The 15,498-nt window shown below is 40.3% G+C and overlaps 1 protein-coding gene across 1 annotated transcript in view; it reads right to left on the reverse strand.

The window, feature by feature from the left end:
* Positions 1-15,498, reverse strand: part of LHCGR (luteinizing hormone/choriogonadotropin receptor) — a 257,515-nt gene that overhangs the window by 229,247 nt on the left and 12,770 nt on the right. The gene's annotated exons all lie outside the window — the stretch shown is intronic.

Genomic DNA, 15,498 nt, shown 5'->3' on the forward strand with positions numbered 1-15,498 from the left:
TTTTCTCATGATTTGATACACCTGGCTATGAAGTTCAAAGCTCAATGAGGTTACAAAACCAATTTAGTGCTTCAGGAAGTCAGTAAAAAGTAGTTAGGAGTGTTCAAATCAAGAAAATGATAAGGGTGCCCATACTTTTGCACCGGTCAAATTTTGTTTAAATGCAGATTGCACATTTTCTGTTAGTACAATAAACCTCATTTGAATCCAGAAATATAACTGAGTCCATCAGTTATTAGATATTTGAAACTGAAATACCTGTTGCAAAAACCAAAATTGTTATAAAGAAAAAAGGTTAACATTAATAGGGGTGCCCAAACTTTTACATATGACTGTATATAAGACCTAACAGCTCACAGTGCATGTCAGACCAAATGAGAATCAGACCAAAGGAACTGGCCAAGGAGCTCAGAGACAGAATTGTGGCAAGGCCAAGGTTACAAAATAATTTCTGCAGTACTCAAGGTTCCTAAGACCACAGTGGCCTCCATAATCTTTAAATGGAAGAAGTTTGGGACAACCAGAAGTGTTCCTAGACCTGGCTGTCCAGCCAAACTGAGCAATCATGGGAGAAGAGCCTTGGTGAGAGAGATAAAGAAGAACTCCAAGATCACTGTGGCTGAGCACCAGAGATGCAGTAGGGAGATGTCAGAAAATTCCACAATGTTAGTTATCACTGCAGCCCTCCACCAGTTGGGCTTTTATGGCAGAGTGGCCTGACGGAGCCTCTCCTCAGTGCCATACATATGAATGCCCGCATAGAGTTTACTAAAAAAACACATGAAGGACTCCCAGACTATGAAAAATAAGATTCTCTGGTCTGATGAGAAGAAGATAGAACTTTTTGGTGATAATTCCAAACAGTATGTGTGGAAAAAAACAGGCACTGCTCATCACCTGCCCAATACAATCCCAACAGTGAAACATAGTGGTGGCAGCATCATGCTATGGGGATGTTTTTCAGCTGCAGGGACAGGACAACTTGTTGCCATTGAAGGAAACATGAATGCGGCCAAGTACAGAGGTAGCCTGGATGAAAACCTCTTCCAGAGTGCTCTGGACCTCAGACTTGGCCGAAGGTTCACCTTCCAACAAGAAAATGACACAGTTAAAATAACAACGGAGTGGCTTGGGAACAACTTATGGCAGAGGATCCCCAAATCCAGGTGTGAAAAACTTGTTGCATCATTCCCAAGAAGACTCATGGCTGTGCTTGCTCAAAAGGTGCTTCTACTCAATACTGAGCAAAGGGTCTGAACACTTAAGACCATTGGCTAACATAAAGTAATAATATATAAATTAAATGCATAGCATGAGCTCAGATATTTATTTGAAAAAACAATTAACTACAAAATCATAAAGGTAGAGTAAGGCAAAGGACAAATAATACGTGATTCTTGGGCCACTAGATAATACCTAAATGGGAGTCACCAGAATTTGTCACCTGACCCTAACGTAAAGCCCAAAAGATTGCACAGAGGTGCCAGTAGTAGAGAGTATATGGTTCTATACATGGGATATTTTGGAGTAATATCTCAAAATTCATCCACCAATCCATCTCTAATTTATCCATCCATATGGGGTACAAGGACTGTTGCTAGGTTTTGGGTGTGTGATAATTCCCCTTCTTCTCCTACTTTGGTTTAACCCCATCCTCCACTCCCCAGTGCATTGCTCTGTTTGTGTGAGTGTATTTGTATGTTTGTTATTTTTTATTATACCTGTCCGTATTACCTTGTTAGTCTGGTTGGTGTATTATGGTACACTACTACTCGCCTCTTCCATGGGTGAGGAATGGGTACAGACTGAGGGCGGATTCAGGAGTTAAGGCAACCCAAAGTCTTCGCCATCAGAAGTAATATGGGGAACAGTGTGCCCCTAGCATTAGGGACAGGGAAGGAGCCCTTGGTACCAGGTCACCCAACATCAGAGTCATGGCACAACTCCTGAATCATAGGCAAGATGTGTCCACATTGTCTCCATCTACCTCACTACATGTAATCTTCCTTCTTGGGTTAACTTTTAATCACATATTTCAGAGATTTACACGGAAACCCCAGTGTAAGCACTCAGCGCAGAGCACAGGATAAATACGATACCAGATTTATATCATGTTTTTATGTTTGACTGCTGTCACACACTAAAAGACGTTTTTTGCCAAACAAGTTTTTTGCATCCCCATATTTTGAGAGCTACAATTTTTGATGTGACTCATGTGACGATTTGTTTTAATAGAACAAGGTGCTGATTTTATAGGTGATCTTTTCGACCATATGACATTTTTTTATTGTTTTCTATTCCGATTTGTGGAAGGCAGAATGAACAAAAACCAGCAATTCAGGAACAGCTTTTTGCGTTTTTTTTTAATGCTGTTCTCCGTGTGATAAAAGTGATTACACTGCTTTATTCTTCGGGTCAGTATACAGCGATACCATATTTATTGTTTATGTTTTGGCATTTTTACACAATAAAAACTATTTTGTAGAAAAAAGAATTGTTTTTGTTTCGCTTTATTCTGAGAGCTATAGCTTTTTTATTTTTCCACTGACAAAACTGTATGGCGCTTCAGTGATACCATTTTTATTTACGTTTGATTTTTTTATTGCGTTTTATTTCACTTTTTGATCAGCGGTATGTTGAAAAAGCAGAGTTTTTTTGCCATGTGTTTTATTTTTTTTTTACAGTATTCAGTGAAGGGGTTAACTATTGGGACAGTTTTATGTGTCAAGTCATCTAGAACACAGTTACAGTTGTGGCCAAAAGTATTGACACCCCTACAATTCTGTCAGATAATACTCAGTTTCTTCCTGAAAATGATTGCAAACACAAATTCTTTGGTATTATTATCTTCATTTAATTTGTCTTAAATGAAAAAAACACAAAAGAGAATGAAGCAAAAAGCAAAATATTGATCATTTCACACAAAACTCCAAAATGGGCCAGACAAACGTATTGGCACCCTCAGCCTAATACTTGGTTGCACAACCTTTAGCCAAAATAACTGCGACCAACCGCTTCCGGTAACCATCAATGAGATTCTTACAATGCTCTGCTGGAATTTTAGACCATTCTTCTTTGGCAAACTGCTCCAGGTCCATGATATTTGAAGGGTGCCTTCTCCAAACTGCCATTTTTAGATCTCTCCACAGGTGTTCTATGGGATTCAGGTCTGGACTCATTGCTGGTCACCTTACAAGTCTCCAGTGCTATCTCTCAAACCATTTTCTAGTGCTTTTTGAAGTGTATTTTGGGTCATTGTCCTGTTGGAAGACCCATGACCTCTGAGGGAGACCCAGCTTTCTCACACTGGGCCCTACATTATGCTGCAAAATTTGTTGGTAGTCTTCAGACTTCATAATGCCATGCACACGGTCAAGCAGTCCAGTGCCAGAGGCAGCAAAGCAACCCCAAAACATCAGGGAACCTCCGCCATGTTTGACTGTAGGGACCGTGTTCTTTTCTTTGAATGCCTCTTTTTTTCTCCTGTAAACTCTATGTTGATGCCTTTGCCCAAAAAGCTCTACTTTTGTCTCATCTGACCAGAGAACAATCTTCCAAAACGTTTTAAGCTTTTTCAGGTAAGTTTTGGCAAACTCCAGCCTGGCTTTTTTATGTCTCGGGGTAAGAAGTGGGGTCTTCCTGGGTCTCCTACCATACAGTCCCTTTTCATTCAGACGCCGATGGATAGTACGGGTTGACACTGTTGTACCCTCGGACTGCAGGGCAGCTTGAACTTGTTTGGATGTTAGTCGAGGTTCTTTATCCAACATCCGCACAATCTTGCGTTGAAATCTCTTGTCAATTTTTCTTTTCTGTCCACATCTAGGGAGGTTAGCCACAGTGCCATGGGCTTTAAACTTCTTGATGTCACTGCGCACAGTAGACACAGGAACATTCAGGTCTTTGGAGATGGACTTGTAGCCTTGAGATTGCTCATGCTTCCTCACAATTTGGTTTCTCAAGTCCTCAGACAGTTCTTTGGTCTTCTTTCTTTTCTCCATGCTCAATGTGGTACACACAAGGACACAGGACAGAGGTTGAGTCAACTTTAATCCATGTCAACTGGCTGCAAGTGTGATTTAGTTATTGCTAACACCTGTTAGGTGCCACAGGTAAGTTACAGGTGCTGTTAATTACACAAATTAGAGAAGCATCACATGATTTTTCGAACAGTGCCAATACTTTTGTCCACCCTCTTTTTTATGTTTGGTGTGGAATTATATCCAATTTGGCTTTAGGACAATTCTTTTTGTGTTTTTTCATTTAAGACAAATTAAATGAAGATAATAATCCCAAAGAATTTGTGTTTGCAATCATTTTCAGGAAGAAACTGAGTATTATCTGACAGAATTGCAGGGGTGTCAATACTTTTGGCCACAACTGTATACCAAACATTTTATTTTTGTATTTACATAAATACATGTATTTATTGGTTTAATATTTTTCAGTTTTTTTGTTTTGTATTCTGTGATTTTTTTTAAATATATTTTTTAGATACCTTTTTATTAACTTTTTTTTAACCTTGTCCCAGGATGATCAACGTTCCCTGCCCTGTTTGCTGATCTAATACTCTCCAAAGGTTTTGCATTGCAGGGCATTACATCTGTGAATTGAACACAGGCAGGAGACTCTGCCAGGCTCTGAGCAGGGACTTACAGGCGACAGTAGCTAGTTGACCCCGTGGCCATCTTTCGACCTGGGGTCACCATGGAGACCATCAGTACAACGCCCTCCCTCTGCTATGTCGATCAATGTCACTGTCACTATTGACAGCTGCATCAGACGGGTTAAACGCTCTTGATCGATCTAGCACTGATTATGGGCATGGGCAATGAAGCAGGGTGTCAACTCTCTTACAGTCCTAACACCCGATTTTGATCGTGTCACGCTCGTTGTGAGCTTGCATGATTGTCACGCCATATATGTATGGTGGTTTGTGGTAACACATGTCCCACAGCTACGTACATGTACGGTGGATGTCATGAAGGGGTTAAACTTAATGCCAGTTTTAGGTAGACAAAGTTACAGCCTAAATTACGTGGTGTACTGTACTTTTCTGCTAAACTCTGGAGCTATTAGGATCTTTGTATGAAAGGTCATGTGCATGTTGGAAGGAACATTTTAATACAACACTGGGTCGTGTAGTGATGATGGAAATCTCACAGAGTGACACAGGTCACCGATCAAAATACAAAATAACTTTGTAACAGGAGCAAGAAAAAAAATTGGCACATGAATAAAGCATTTTCTGATGTGAAAAATGAGTTAAACAATGCATACGGGAAATACAGTTTGTCACAGCTATTTAAGAAATTAATTCTTAGGAATCTCATATCTATCTGTCTGTCTAAGATAAAAAAGAGGCAGCACACCACTAATAAGCAAAAAGTGTGGACTTTATTAGCCCATGTGGGTAATAAAGTCCACCTTTTTTTCTTATTAATATACTGCTGCCTTCTTTTTATCTTTAAATATCTGAAGGGTTATGGGATTGCTGGTCCAGGAGGCTTGCACCGTGAGTTTTTAAAAAAATGTTTTTGCAATTTTTTGCATGTTGTGCTAATTCACATACTCCACCCACAAAGTACATCCTGACTCTGGCACTGGTGTCAGGATGTAATCTTTCATTGCATGCCCTTCAGTGTTCAGTAGTGAACACTGCGTGTGTGGGCTCACAGAGCAAGAAGAAATTAATGAGCTGGTGGCAGTCAAAATACAACTCCCTGCCAAAGCACTTGCGGTCCTTGAGAATCTGCCCGGGGGCCGGATAAAAGGTCATCGAGGGCCATAAATGGCCCGGGGGCCTGACGTTCCCCATCCCTGATTTAGGGTATGACTGGCAAATTTTGGCCTGCTAGGGAAAGCACAAAGCAATCGACTATGATTAGCAGCCTATACTTATTGACTCTGATTCATTAAAGGGGTTGTTCAGTCTAAATTGATAAGTTTGCAGTCACTCTGTGTGACTGTACACTTATGAATCCCACCAGCGCACCCACTGATTTCTGAGATGAGAAAGAAGGGGATGTTTGAATTATACTGTACATACTCCTGGCCAAAGCCTGACTAGTGGGCGTGGCCTCGCACCATACACTTTTATTGAGCAAAGCAGCGCCGACTGAATGTACACACCCACTGGAGAACCAAGTCACAAGAATGTGGCCTCGCTCAATATAAGTGCATGCAGCAAGGCTGCCCCCATTAGTTGGGCTTTGGCTGGGAGTATGTATAATGCATGCATGCCCGCCAGTCCCGGCTCAGAAACAGACATATCGTCACAGTGCACAGTGCGTGCACTGGGTGGATTCATAAGTCTGCAGTTACACAAATTGAGTGCAAACTTATCAATTTAAACTGAACAACCCCTTTAAAGGGGTGGATGGAAACTAAATTTAATTTTAGTCCTAAATCGCTGTCTATCTAATGTCATAATCTGATCATTTTTTCTAACATACTACTCTAACTTCTTTATTTTTTCACTTCCTCTTTGATTAGGCTTTGTTTGAGAATCCCCAGTGCATGCTGGGTTATTCAATGAGTTGTCATCAGTGGTAGAGGCTGCCCATGGTAGTGAAGAAGCTGGGCGAAATGCGCATCTGTGGGAAGGATGCAACTCTTATTCCACTCTCAGCGGTACAAATGCCAGGTATATACCCTTTCCTTGGCCCTAAAAATGTGCATCATGAAATGCCAATATCCTTCACGTGTATTATGCAGTCTGCACTGAATTACTATGTCAATAGGCAATACATTCATGCCAAGTGAGCATTTGATTAGCAGAACAAAATTTTGTGCTCTATGGCATGCCATGGACTTTGCGCATATTCACTTTACATATATGAAGCATATATAAGCCAATATTCAATTCTAAGTCTGCAATCTAAAGAGTTGAATGTATCCCTGCACATCTTGCACTTTATAAATATATATTTTTGATGGTTTTGATCAATATGGTTATACATGCAATGAGTGGATCTCATTAATTGGGATAATTAATTACAAATTACAATTAGAAGGTTTTTTTTTCAAAAAGATGCTTGGGTAACTTCTAAATATACTGGTTGCCTCTACAGAATATCCCTTAGTGTATAATATAACATTGTATTTTTCTGAAAATATGTAAATCTGTGACCGCAATAATGCAGATATATGACCATTTCTGTAATATTTACATCTGAGTTTGTGTCCCTCCAATTTTCAGCATGTTTTTGAATTTTTAATTGTTTTTAATCCCTTCAGCCCCCAAGCCTGTTTTCACGTTCTTAACCAAGCCAAATTTTACAATTCTGTCCAATTCTGGAATGCTTCAGCAGGTCCCATTGGTGTTGAGATAGTTTTTTTTGTGACATATTGTACTTCAGGTATCAAGAGAAAGTGGAACCAAAATTTTGTTGTGCAATTTCTCCTGAATATGTAGATACCCGATATGTGGTGAAAAACTACTGTTTGGGCTCAAAGTAGGGATCAGAAAGGAAGGAGTGATGTTTTGGAAAGCAGATTTTAATGGAATGATCTGCAGGTATGATGTTGTGTTTTGAGATCCCTTGATGTGTCTAAAGAGTGGAAATTCATCCCCCCAAAATGACCACATTGTGGAAACAAGACTCCTCAAAGAATATATCTAAATGTGTGGTTTGTACCTTTAACCAATAGGTGCTTCACAGAAGTTTATAATGTAGAGCCGTGTTAATAAAAAAAATCACATTTTTCCCACAAAAATGTTATTTTAGCCTCAATTTTGTTTTATTATTTTCACAAGGTAACAGGAGAAAATGGAACCCATAATTTGTTGTGCAATTTCTCCTGAGTATGTAGATACCTCATATGTGGGGGTAAACTACTGTTTGGGCACACAACAGGGCTCAGAAAAGAAGGAGCTATGTTTTAGAGAGCAAACTTTGATGCTATGGTCTGCTGGTGTCATGTCCAGTTTCGAGAGCCCCTGACAAGCCTAAACAATGGAAAACCCCCACAAGTGACCTCGTTTTGGAAACTAGACCCCTCAAGGAATTTATCTAGATATGTGGCGAGCACCTTTAACCCACAGGTGCTTCACAGAATTTTACAACGATGATCCATGAAAATGAAAAAAATATGTTTCACTCAAAAAAGTTGTTTTAGCCTCAAATGTTTTCATTTTCGCAAGATTAGCAGGAGGTTATGGACCCAAAAATGTGTTGTGCAATTTCTCCTGAGTACGCCGATACCCCATATGTGGTCAAATTTTATACCACTGGGCTGTGAAAAAAAAATAATTACATTTTTACCACCAAAATTTTGTTTTATCCCCAGATTTAAAATTTTCCCACTGGGAAATTGGTAAAACTGGCACAACAATTTGTCCCACAATTTCTGCTGAACGTAGAAATACCTCATATGCGGCTGTACATTACTGCTTAACCACATGGCAAGACTCAGGAAGGATGGAGCGCTATTTGCCTCCTGAAGTGCAGATTTTCCTGGAATAGCTCGTATACAGAGCCTTTAAGTGCTAGAAGAACAGAATTTCCCTTGAAATGACCCTATTTTGGAAATTATACCCTTTTAGGAATTTATGTACAAGTCTAGTGGCGATTTTGACTCCATGAATGTTTTCCAGAAATAAGGAGTAGTGGATGTTGCTGAGTAAAATTTGAAAACTGCCATTATAGTGACCAGTATGTTGTAGTCACCAGTACGTTGTAGTCGCCAGTACATTGTGCCCAGTTCATGCTTCTGGAGACATACACTAGTAAATTAGGCAGGCTCTCATTGCTACAAAAATGCCAAACATGTGGATGCTATAATTGGTTTAGGCACAGTGTGGGGCTCAGAAGGGAGAGGGGCATTTGGATTTGGGAGCCCAGAATTTGCTGTGTTTCTTTTGAGGCCGAGAAGCCATTTTGCTTTTCCAGAGCCATTGTACTACTAGTAACGTGGACATTGACAGATGACAGACCTGTGAGGGGACTTCCTTTTTTTTTGTGGATTGAGTTGAAGCTTTTGTTACTAGCATTTTACAGAATGTTTGAGATCACCTTTATTCGGCTCTCTAAGCTGATCACTTACATTGGGGTTTCCATCTAAATCCCTGCATGACATGATTGAGTTGAAACCCCCGAGGAATCTATTTACTATAATGAGGCAGCAGAGTTACTCTGGACTCCATCTGGCCTCTGTTCTGCATTGTCCTTCTTTTCAGAAGTGCACAAAACTGTGGCAGACCGTGCTTCTATTCTCGACTAAAAAGACGGGCACCGCCGGATCACAGGTAATATGGCATCCACAGTGCCTTCCTCTGCCTCATTATAGGGAATCTTCTGTGGGGGGTTCCGTTTGAATCATGTATTTCAGAGATTTTCATGGAAATCCCACCGGTGTAAGCTTTCAGCGCAGAGCACAGGATAAATGTGCCTCACTGCGATCTTTGGGAGGCAGAATTAACAAATCAACAGTAGGTGAAGAATTGGTTTTATATTCTTTTTACATCGTTCCTCATGGGATATTAGTGATATGCCGATTTTATTCTTCAGGTTGGTGTGATTACATTGATACTGGATTTATACAGTTTTTTTTATGTTTGGCTGCTATCACACACTAAAAGACGCTTTTTATTCCAAAAACTAGTTTTTGCATCACCATATTTTGAGAGCTATAATTTTTCTATTTTTTCTATGTTTCGGCAGACAGAGTCATGTTAGGGCTCGTTTTTTGTGGGAAGAGTTGACGTTTTTATTGGTAACATTTTCAGACACATTACTTTTTTTGATCGCTGTCTATTCCAAATTTTGGGAGGCAGAATGAACAAAAACCAGCAGTTCAGGAATTGTTTTTTTTATGTCGTTCTGTGTGTGGTAAAATTAATAAGGCAGCTTTATTGTTCGGGTCAATATGATTACAGCGATACCACATTGATTTTTTTATATTATGGCGCTTTTACACAATAATAACTATTTTATATAAAAAATTACAGGTTTAATATGTTTGCTTTTATTGATGTTTTTTTTCATTATTTGTTTTTTTTTTTTTCTTTAATACTTAATTTTTTTTTTCAAGTTTTTTACTTTGCCCCACTATGGAACTTTTATTTTTTGAAGGCTGATCTCTTGTATAGCATAGGTATGCAAACTGTCAGCGCTGCACTGACAAAGATGATTCATCATGCTCTGGGAATGATCAAGCAACTTTGCGAGCTCTGTTGACCTGGATGTTGTTATGATAACATCGGGTCACCATGGCAACAATCGGGACTTTCTTCCCTCTGTCTACTCCCAAAATGGTGAGATCGAGTTCAATTGCAGCATTAAAAGGGTTAAAGTGTTGGGAGAGGTGCGGGACCACTTCTGGCACTGAGTGCTGAGGGTCAGCTGTTAGAATCAGCTGACACCTGGTGGTGATCGCGTGCTCAGAGCGTCTGTGCCCACAAAGTTGCGTGGACGTATCCATATGTTCTAGTTCAATAAGTACCAAGTCACAGGGATGTATGGATACATCTAAGGTGGTAAAGGGGTTAAAGAAAACTAACACGTCTGTGAGAGCCAGAATTCTTGCTGGCTGGTAGGTAATCAAATTTAATTATTTAAATATCAGTCAAATGTGATTTCTGCTTTTTTTATTTTTAGATTCAGTATCTCACAGTTGAAGTGTACCTACAATGTAAAATTGCAGATCTCCATTCTTTGTGGGTGGGAAAACTTGCAAAATCAGCAGTGTATAAAAAACTTATTTTCCCCACTGTATCATCATATACTATCTTGTATAAAACATCTGATGTCTGTACACAAAGTGTAACACATAATATCTGACTGGCATATGATACACTGTTATACATACATCAGATGCTATACAGTATACACATTGTTGTATGTATATACATATTTCCATATATATTACAGAGTGTATTCTGGATAAAACCTCATGTCTGCAGTCACAGTGTATCATACACCGGTAATGTATTATCCTGTGTACTATACATGAGGGCTCGGACTGGCCCACATTAGTACAGGAGAATCACCTGGTGGACCTCACTCCACCTATATGAGAAATAGTTGGCACACTAAATTTGTTTCACAATCTACAGACTAGGGCAGCATCTCATCATTCATATAACAAACTACTCAATGTGGACAAATCTGAACTCATCATCTTTTCGCCATCTCACAGATCTTCCTTACTTATCCTATCATCTATCACAATTGACGACATCACGCTTTCTCCGTAAGAGAAGTCCGCTGCCTCGGAGTAACACTTGACTCTGCCCTGTCCTTCAAACCGCACATCCAAGCTCTTTCTACCTCCTGTAACCTCCAGGTCAAAAATATTTCCAGAATCCGTCCTTTCCTCAACCCTCAATATACTAAAATGCTTGTGCATGCCCTCATCATCTCCTGCCTTGACTACTGCATCATCCTTTTCTGTGGCCTCCCTGCTAACAATTCTCAGTTCTCAGTGAGCAGCAACAGAGACACAAAACAGGACCTGGCCCTGGACCTATTTAGAGGTGAGCAGCTTACAGCTCCACACTGCACAGAGAGCAGATGCACATATTTACTGATACCTCCAAGCTCCTATCCGACAGGAAGAAAATGCAAACACGTACGCTCCCTGCTCTATCTATCTATCTATCTATCTATCTATCTATCTATCTATCTATCTATCTATCTATGTATCCCATATGTATCTATCTAGATATTGTAGTGTGGAGGTGTTCACACCATGGAGTAATGAGGCAGTGACCCAGTAAAGTTCAACGCAAATGTCTTTATTGTCCCGAACTCACAAATGAATGACATCTGAGGCATTGAAACAGTCTGTACTGCACCATCATATCATGCTGTGGGGGCACCAGAATTTTGCTTCCCTTGGCTCTGTGTTGACTTCACACAAGCCGGATGTTGCAGAGCCATCTGCTCTGCAGCTTGCAAACCACCACTGACACACCCAAACCTTTGCTGCAGTGTTTTAAATGGGATCTGTGGCCAAGGGCCACTTGTGAGTCCTGGCTGGAGGGAGTGAACAGCCCCACTGCCATCCTTGTAGTTCACTCCAAAAATAAAAGCCCTTGCCAGGTTTTCTTAAATCTGCCCTGACCAAATAGCTTGATCAAGTCCAAACTTACTTTTATTCTGCACTGCAAACACAGCTATGTCTGTAAATGCAAAGCACTCCAGCAGCCTCGATATGCTTCTATGCACATCCTGGGGGATACATACTGTACCTTGCATATAATTCCCCTCACTGATTCACACTATCTATCAATCTATCTATCTATTTATTTAATTTTTGTAGATGCTGAGTTTTCATTGTTGAAGTGAAATGATATTGTAACAAAGGATGTGCTCCAAATAAAGAAATAAAATGACAACTTGTGGCTACAACAGTTTCATTTTTTTTGGAACTTGTATTCAGTTGGCTATTCAGGAATAACAACCGGATGTTTTTTTGGGGAGATCAACACCTATGTCACATATAGAGGGGCACAGTTTGTTAAACTTGCCAACAGTTTCCTATAAATAACCACTGTAATGGAGACATGCCCAATCCTCTTGGCTTGGTCTTTTAGAGATTTCACAGCTCTCTGATTTAAAGGGAACCTGTCCCCTTGCTTTCCTTATAGACAGCATACTATATATACTACTTTTAGTCGTATTACAAGGGAATCTGTCAGCAGGTTTTTGCTATGTAATCTGAGGGCAGTGTGAGGTAGGGCTGAAACACTGATTTCAGTGATGTCTCACTTCTTAGTTTGTGTGCTGTTGTTTCAATAAAATAAGAGTTTTATCAGCAGGAGATTATTACTGCCAGACTAGGTGCCTGCACTAATCCTAGTCCAACCACACCCCCCACACTGATTAGCATCTTACTGTCAATATGCAATGTATACATAAAGCCGCTATTCAGAGGTGGGGCCGGCTTTCTCAGTTCTGCTACACGTGACATCTAAAAACTCTGGTTGTATCCCGACTGCTGCACCCAGTAAACTAAGTGATACATTACTAGAATCAGGGTGTCTAAGAAAATATGTTTTATAATTGTCCTGCATTATCTAATCAGCACTGGCTGGGCCGGTGGGTGTTCGGACAGTGATTGGCGCCTCCTCTGTCCTTGTAATCTCTGTCTTCCTACCTTGAATGACATGGCTAATGTCTCTTATATAGTCCACACAGTCTGTTCAACTCTCGAGAATGCATGCTAGGAATAAAAGCTATTTTCTTAGGTATGCAGGGTAGCTCTGATCATTTGGAGGGGTGGCAGGAAAGCCGGTAAAGATGACTGAAAGGTGGTGGATAAAGTTTATATATAGAAAATCTGCTGATAGGTTCCTTTAAAAAGAAATAACAAGTGTGGAGAATCTGAGATCATCGTGCATTTGTCATGGGTCTTTATTTCACCCAGTGGACGTTTCTGCTCCCCGAATGTCTTTAGTGATTTTTGCTACTCTTTACTAGTTGACCTATAATTCACACTCAATTTTACTGCACCACTGAAACTGAGGAGTGACAAAATCTTTCCCATGGGCATAGTAAACAGGGCTGAAATGATAAGGCCGACAGTCCTGAGCAAAGGGAAAACAAAAATAGAGGGAAAATCAGCTGCCATATATATATTCTATATTTGCTATTTTTAGAAAACCAGGGATACGGCAGTGCTTCCATTCACACTGTGCATACTATAATTGCATGTATAATGTTTTGTATATGAGGAGGAAGTGATGTGTAGTGTTATGGCCCAGAGGAAGAGTGACTTACATGCGAAACAGCTGTCAGCCGCATTGTCTGCGCAATCTCTGTTGCTTACTTTAATGTGCAGTGATGAGTGCCATATACGGTACTCACCTCATCTTCATTTACTTTATTGTAATTATGCCACTACAACGCTAGAGACAGGCAGACACTAATCAGAAGAATCCTCTCCACATTACAAGTCCGCTAGCTCAAGAGGATGGCTTTGTGGACAATTTTATTGATACTGATATTAGGGTTTAGAGCTGGGAGAACATGAATAGCTTTGTAACTCTGTACTGAATGGGGCTGGGGTGTGCGTGTTTTATCTCTGCGCCATACATTGTTTACGTGGCTGCCGACCACAACTCTCGACTATTTCTGTCAGTCCCATAGACAATCAATGAAGTGAAGGCCAAGCATGTGTACTTTCTATACATTCATATTGAAATTTGCAGAGCTTTGTTCTTAGGGTTCTAGTGCCCCAATCTTACGAGTTGGAGCCCCACTGGTCAGCGAGTTATGTGTCCCAAAATTTGCACCAAAATACCTGGCAAATGTAAAAGCACTGGGGGAAGGGGGGAATTGGAGTACATTTGCGCCACAGTTTGACTTTTTAAAAAGTTGCATTTAATAAATCAGCCAAAGGCATCTGGAGGCAAAAATCAATCCCACAATTTGAACAGAAAATAATTTTGAAGGAAGTACAGAGTTTGGCCTGGAGAGGATTGGACATGTGGAAAAATGATTCTCTGACAAAGAAAAGATGAGCATTACCATGAGTCCTAGGTCATGCCAACAGTAAGGTATGCTGAGAGCAGGGGAGATATTTTGTATATATTGATTCATACCAGCCAAGCGTATGCCCCCAAAATATGCTCTTTTGCCATAAACTGAGTGCATGGTGGCCTATTTTCAGGGTAAATGTGAAGCATTCTCACTGCATTAACAGGTGATCTGTAGTGTGAGGGTCTCGGACACCTACTGATCTGATATTGATGATTTACATACATAAAGAAATTTTGGTATTTTTTAGTGATGAGCGAGTATACTCGTTGCTCGGGTTTTCCCGAGCCTGCTCGGGTGGTCTCCGAGTATTTTGGTGTGCTCGGAGATTTAGTTTTTGTCGTCTCAGCTGCATGATTTGTGGCTGCTAGACAGCCTGAATACATGTGTGGAATGCCTGTTTGTTAGGGAATTCCCACATGTATCCAGCCTGTCTACAAGTCGCAAATCATGCAGCTGAGACGACGAAATCTAAATCTCCGAGCACGCCAAAATACTCGGAGACCACCCGAGCAGGCTCGGAAAAACCTGAGCAACGAGTATACTCGCTCATCACTAGTATTTTTGTATTGAATTCAAGCAGACATTCATTAAAATTACATTGTGAAGTAACGCCACATTGCCAGTTTTATCATCAGTTTACAAGTGACAGTTAAGATGCCTATAGTTCAAAATGGCTGCTTCAAGAAAAAACTAAAATACCAATATTTCGAGAGAGCGCTCATGTGTTTGGAGGAGGCCGGAGTAATAGTCGCTGACCCAACGATTGGTCGAACCATATTCTGGCCAACAGCTATCCGTTATGTACGGGGCCCATGTGGTTCATCAAATGTATTAAGTGGTTCGCTATCCATAAAATATTTGTGCATCTTGTTCTGTGTGTCAAAAAATTAAAATCTATAGTTGTTATTAACCTACTATAATTTAGGCTAATTTGTGGCTTGAATTACCATTAATCTGTTGGACCGACTGTGAGCCCCGACCTATGTCATTGTCTCCACCCCAAAATATT

This window comes from Dendrobates tinctorius, unplaced genomic scaffold (genome assembly GCF_039654945.1).
Source record: "Dendrobates tinctorius isolate UK_male_01 unplaced genomic scaffold, ASM3965494v1 ptg000205l, whole genome shotgun sequence".
In the NCBI taxonomy this organism is placed as follows: domain Eukaryota; kingdom Metazoa; phylum Chordata; class Amphibia; order Anura; family Dendrobatidae; genus Dendrobates; species Dendrobates tinctorius.